Source organism: Quercus lobata, chromosome 10 (assembly GCF_001633185.2).
Source record: "Quercus lobata isolate SW786 chromosome 10, ValleyOak3.0 Primary Assembly, whole genome shotgun sequence".
NCBI classification, from domain to species: Eukaryota; Viridiplantae; Streptophyta; class Magnoliopsida; order Fagales; family Fagaceae; genus Quercus; species Quercus lobata.
In genome coordinates this window covers 31,675,961-31,682,278 of record NC_044913.1, presented here as the reverse complement: position 1 = coordinate 31,682,278, position 6,318 = coordinate 31,675,961, and the positions used below count along the sequence as shown (strand labels likewise).

General features: G+C 32.6%; 1 long non-coding RNA gene across 2 annotated transcripts; it reads left to right on the top strand.

Moving 5' to 3' along the window:
* Positions 1 to 1,632: 1,632 nt before the first annotated feature.
* LOC115965638 lies at positions 1,633 to 5,172 on the top strand. Of its 2 annotated transcripts, XR_004086120.1 has the most exons (5): positions 1,633 to 1,932; positions 2,721 to 2,871; positions 4,644 to 4,781; positions 4,915 to 4,967; positions 5,068 to 5,172. It is a non-coding gene; the product is annotated as an uncharacterized LOC115965638 (long non-coding RNA). The 2 variants fall into 2 exon arrangements; XR_004086121.1 differs by lacking the exon at positions 4,644 to 4,781.
* Positions 5,173 to 6,318: the final 1,146 nt, after the last annotated feature.

Below are 6,318 nucleotides of genomic sequence, written 5' to 3'. Positions count from 1 at the left end.
CCAAACTGGCCAGCAGAAAGAGAAAGGCCTGGATCCACACTATAATCCATAAACCTCAGCAAGTTTCGAGAAAAAAAGAAAAACAGGGCGTGACATGCACGAAAACAATCGCAAAAACAAACAGTTCAAATTTTCCTAAGCCCTCAAAAAGTATTGGACTAAAATCACTTTATTCACAGAACATTACAAACCACAATAGATCCACACAATATAGATTCTGCAAAATGAAAAAAGAAAATGCAAACCTCATGGACAATTCAAGCTACGCAATTCAAAAAAACCAATAAAAACAGAGCATGAAGCAGTGCACACTCTGTTTCAACTTATTTATATTGCAAGCTCGAAGTTGGTATTAAAATAGCAGTGTTGTTAGTTAAAAACCTGGGAAGTGCGAGGAGTGTGATGATGAGAATGACCAGGCCAAGAACTATGTCTGAATTAAGCTCGTTCCCTGCAGTAACCAAGAGAAAATTAATTGAATGAAATACTGAAACCAACAAAAGAAAAAATCGTTAAAAAGATATATTTAGGTAATATATATTCATTCTCACGGAGTAAAGGAAGTGTGGAAGCGGTTGTTCTCTGAGGGAGAGTATGTAGAAGTAGAGGAGTTGGTGTCTTAGGGAGAGTATGGACTACAATCTATCTGAGGCAGGCATGCTCAGTCTGTCTCTGAGGGAGAAGGAGTGTATGTTTTTGTGAGGGAAATGTGAGAGGCGAGTCTTAACGATTTGTGTCTTAGAGATGTGACACTTCGGTGTCTTAGAGATGTGAACTAATGTGCGAAGCGAGTTTTAACGATCTTAATGTGCGAGGCGAGTTTTAACCTGCGAGTACGATCTGTCTTAGAGATGTGAACCAATGTGCGAGGCGAGTTTTAACGATCTTAATGTGCGAGGCGAGTCTTAACGATTTGTGTCTTAGAGATGTGACAGATTAACTAGTGTGTCAATGTGTCTTTTTGTGTGTAGAGGTCTTAGAGATGTGAACTAATGTGCGAGGCGAGTTTTAACGATCTTAATGTTCGAGGCGAGTCTTAACGATTTGTGTCTTAGAGATGTAACAGAGGCGAGTCTTAACGATTCGATTTGTGTCTTAATGATATGTGTTTTACAGGTGTTTATTGTAGGCGAGTATGTTTTTGGGAGGGATAAGATAATCATTTTAATACGGAGAGTATATCAGATTAGGGATGCTTTCCAGACGGGCCGGACTTGCATTCGGAATGGGTTAACCCGGAAACTACCAAATAAATACGTTGATGTCACAAGACCCACCACCATATATTAACCATTGCTCCGTATTATTTCTATACTATGTGGGACTATGTCATTTAATTAACAAGGTAATCTATATTTATATAATAACTAATAGTCGAAATGTTTGATTTTTGTTGACTACTCTTTATTGTGCCATATGGTTACATAAATTTGTGCCACGTCTATATATTTTAAAACACAGAAAGATGTGTTTTAGTTGCTACTGTTTGGTATTTGGTTGCACCAATTCACTGAGTAGTAATGAATTTCTCACCAAAACCTCTCTTATTTATTTATATATTTTTTTATAAAAGCCTCTCTTATTTGACTCTTTTTTCAAAAACAGTTTCTTCGCCTTTTCTCAACTTTTAACCCCCAATATAGTCTCCACCGCTTTCCCCAACCCTCCCCTGTCACTGCCTTCAGTCATCAATTTGCTACCCTCACCGAAGCTGTTTCCCCCTCTCTTTCTTTTCTCTAATTTACCAAATCCTTCTCTCTACAACGATGAAGAACTTATTAGGTCCCTTAAAATCAGCCCGACTTCTCACAAAAAGCTTTCCTCCCATTGTATTGCGTCCTGCTACCGTCTTTTCGGAGTCGCTGCCTTGCAGTTCGACGTCAAGAACATGTTTACTGTGATTGGACCAGTCTTTCTCCAAAAGCTTTACCGGTAAAGTTTCCAATTTTGTTTTTTTTACTTGCCAGTTAAATATGATTTAGGCTTTTGGTATTTCAATTGGCTTGATTTTGATTTAGGGTTCATTCGGTAGTTACAAATATTACACCGTTTCTTTTTCTTTATACGCTCTTCAATCACACACATGTACATTTTAAAAGCGAAAGGCTACACCGGTTCTGGGAATGCTAATACACTATTTAAATTTCAAAGCCGTTTAAAGGTTTCTTAATAAATGTATATGGTTTAAAAACACACAAATGAATTCAGAAAAGAGAGAGATTGAGAGACAATTTGAAAGGTGCAAATAAAGAAACTGAGAGACAGTTTGGAAGAAATATTGAAGGGCCACTATGACCATCAATTTTCACTACAACACCAGCCTTAGACTGCTGGAACCGTAGGCAAACACAGAGAGAAAAACTTTTTAATACTTGGGTATTAAGTACAACTCAGTTTTGGGTATTTTTGATGGATTTGTTTAGGTTTAGGTTTAGGTATTTGTGTAGATTCAATTTTGTTTTGGGCTTTTGGTTTTCTCTCGAAATGTTTGTCTACTCGATTTAATGTATGATAAGCCTTATCAATTCAATATATTCATTGAATCAACAAAATTATTAATTACGATTTTTTTTTTTAAATGGTTACAGTTTTGGATAATCACTGAATCAACAGAATTATTAATTTTCTGTTCCAATTTTGTATCGAGCCCTTTTGTTCTGTTATAGTTTTCAGCAATTTAATTTTGATTTCCTTTTTTCTTTAATGAATGTGTTGTGCAGAGAGAGTAGGAGAGAAAGATCTATGGGAGGCCCTTCACTACTGTCAGACCAGTCCCCTCTGATACTGATGAAGAGATTGCTGCATCAATTGCTGATCTGATACAACCGGATGAAGTATGGAGTCAAATGTTTTGTCTATGAGATTGTTCTGGTATTGGACAGATTCTTTTTCTTCTCTTTTATACTCTTCCATAGATTGTTCGTTCTTCTCTTTTCTGATTTTTTCAAACACTATTTTCATTTGATTGTTGTTACATAATATACATTTGCAGTAAACCAAACCCAGTTGAACACATAGGGTGTGGCTTCTTCTTAGTTTTGCTTCTTTCTTATTAATCTTATTTTTTCACTTGCTGGTTGGTTTCTCACTGTCCCAAAAAACCAACAGTATGATTTTGAATTCTGGGTTCTATATTTTATTTTGCAAATTGGAAGGTTTAATATCAATTAAGGCAGATATCATGTGCTTTCTTATGATATAAAAGCCATGGAAGAGTTGGGTTTTTGGCTTTACACTGTTCATGTAATAATTTAATTAGTTATGTAGTTTTGTATATTTGATACTCTTCAATTTGTATGTTTTGTCTGTTTGTTATGTTATTGTTATTGTTTGTTGTGATATTGTTGTTGTTTGTTGTGTTACAGGAATTGTTTAATGTGTAAATAAGCTGTATATTTCTGTTTAAAACTATTAATTTCTTTTATTTATAATAACAATCGTTAATATCTTACACATTATTCAGAACAAAAAAATGCTATATCTTAGACATTGATACATGAGGTGTGGATTTTTGACTTGGCTTTGATTGTTTGAACTATTTGATGTACTCATCCCACACTTAGGGTTGTTCATTATCGGTTTTATGGTACATTCTAATGTTGAAATTTTTTGCACACCATGTGTTTGACAAAATGTCTTACTTACTCTTGCATTAGTTTATATCCACTCCATGGTTTGTACCTGTTGGTTTTAGTTGCCATTGGTCATTGCATTTTTTCTAATGTGCATTTTGGCATACTATGTCATCAACATAAGTGGCAATTTAGTACTCTGTACACTAGAACTTTCCATCATCAAAACCCAAGTTGCAACTTTAGAAAATTTAATAATCTTCTTAAATGGGAATGAATTCTGGACTGTACCTTCTTTATTAATACATGTATATAACTAAACAACTACAGCTTTAAATTTGATTGAGATCATCTAAATAGGCATGCTTTATAAATTAATTGCGGTAAAGTGAAACAAAAAATTACATCTAATTATATGTAGCCATTCTTAGACCTCATACTACTATTAGTGGCATGCATCTTTCCTAAATATCTAAGTCAAGTTAATTACATTTCAAATGCATGCAATTCATATCACTTCTTGGATGTGACAGTTTTTTTTGTTTACTTATGTGGTAGTTTCTTATTTGATGTGTTGTTTAAGAAAATAGGGCAATGATTAATGAAGGAAAAGACAATTCAGTTTTGATTAGTGGAGATAGAGGTGCTGGTAAAATTGAGACAACAAAGATGCTCATGAGATATCTTGCACACTTAGGCGGGCAATCTGGAGTAGAAGGACACATAGTTGGATTTCAAATTTTCCTATGAGTATATGCTTGGCATATTATTGGAAGAATTTAGTAAAAATCAAGGTTTATGTCCACATTGACCTTTAATATCACAGTCCAACCCAGTTCTTGAGGCCTTTAACAATGCCAAAACAATTCGAAACAACAACTCAAGGTTTTTATTAGTTTTCCATGGTTTGCTTTTCAATAAGACTATCTTTACACTTTTATTCCTTTCATTTCAATTATACATACTGCATATATATTTCTTAATTATGCATATGTTTTAGGTGTATCTGTTTGAACTTCTCATTATAATGTCTCTTTCATGTCATAGTGACATTTTTTTTTTCTTGGAAAGGTCATAGTGACATTACTATGTAGTTATAGTGGGGCAGAGATTAGAAGGAATCTGCTAGAAAGTTCTCCTCTTTGCTAGATTACCAAATCTAAAAGAAAATACTATTGCTTTTACCTCCTATGTGCCACACCACCTGAGGTATTTTACAATATTCTGCTCATCAATTTGTTTCTTTATATATGTCATTTTAAATATAAGTTCTATTTCAAGTTTTTTTTTTTTAATTTATTTTTTTTTATATAATAATTTGCTCGCCTTTTCTTTTTATCAGGGAGGATTTGATATGATCTGCGGTGGGAGATACAAGATTGAGACTCCAGAGTAGTTAAGATTTTTTTAATTATTTTGTCTGGCTTATTTATTGACTTTCTACCAAGTTTTTATGCGCTAAGACTAATTGATTGCAAATGGATATGTTTTTCAGTTTAAGCAAGCTGAAGAAACAGCATTGAAGCTTGATTTGGACAGGCATTAATATGTTGTTACTTATGCAGTGAGCCACATCAAGTGCAGTTTTTATTCATTATAATGTCTATCAATATGAGACTTTATTTTTTTGTTCGTTTGTTTGTGTTTGGATACCGAACAGTTGTTTTTTTTTATTTGAGGTTTTTATTTTTCAATGGGAACTTTTTCATTCAATAGGCACATTTTCGGTCAATATGTACATTTTCATTTAATAGGCACTTTTTGGATCAATAGGCATCTTTTGGAATGTCTAATATAAAAGGTTATGACCTTTCAATAAACACTTTTTGGTATATCAAATTCGAAGGACTATGACCTTTCAATTGATATCTTATGGCATATATATTACAACAAACCTTATATATACCTATATATGCAACACAAACTAAACTAGAGATGTAACATTTTCTCTCTTATTCCTTCTCACAAAAAAAAAAAAAAAAAGAAAAAAAAAACAAAACAAAATTACTTTCTTCCGCCTAACTAAAACTATGTTTTTTCATTCAATATCATTTTTCTTTTCATGCATTTTTGCTTATTACTCAAACTCAAAAATAATGACTTTTTTTTTTTTTTTTGTTTTGTTTTGTTTTGTTTTTTTTCATGAAACTTATTCAGTTCTATTCCCGTGCATCGCACGGGTTAGTGACTAGTTTACAGCAATAATTCTGAACCATTTGGCTTGCTTCTAGTTTATCTCCCTCAACAACAAAAGAAAAAACACAAATAATTATAATTGGTTAACCTCTCAAAATTATTCTTAATTTGTTTTTAAGAGATTTATGTTCAACAAATTCTAAGAATTCAAAATAAATTTTATTTATTTATTTATATATATTAGTATACAACTTTATTAATACTATATTAAAATATTAACTTTTATCATTTTCTCTAAAAGAAAATACGTAAAGTTCATTTGACTATAGCAACAGAAGGATGTCTCTAATGCATTATTAATAATAATAGTTAGAAGATTTAATCAACAGTATGATTTTATGACCCTAACTTCACCTCCACCTATAGCGGTCTTGCACCATGCTTAAATGTTATATTGAACCGATCCCTATAACTTCATGATAATTTTGTTGTGTTACTCACTTACACTAGTATTTAGCGATAATAAAATCTTTTAAGAACACCTTGTTGAGGGACTATGTTTTAAGTCCATATAACTATAGGAAGAGAATGATGTCTTAAATGCATTATC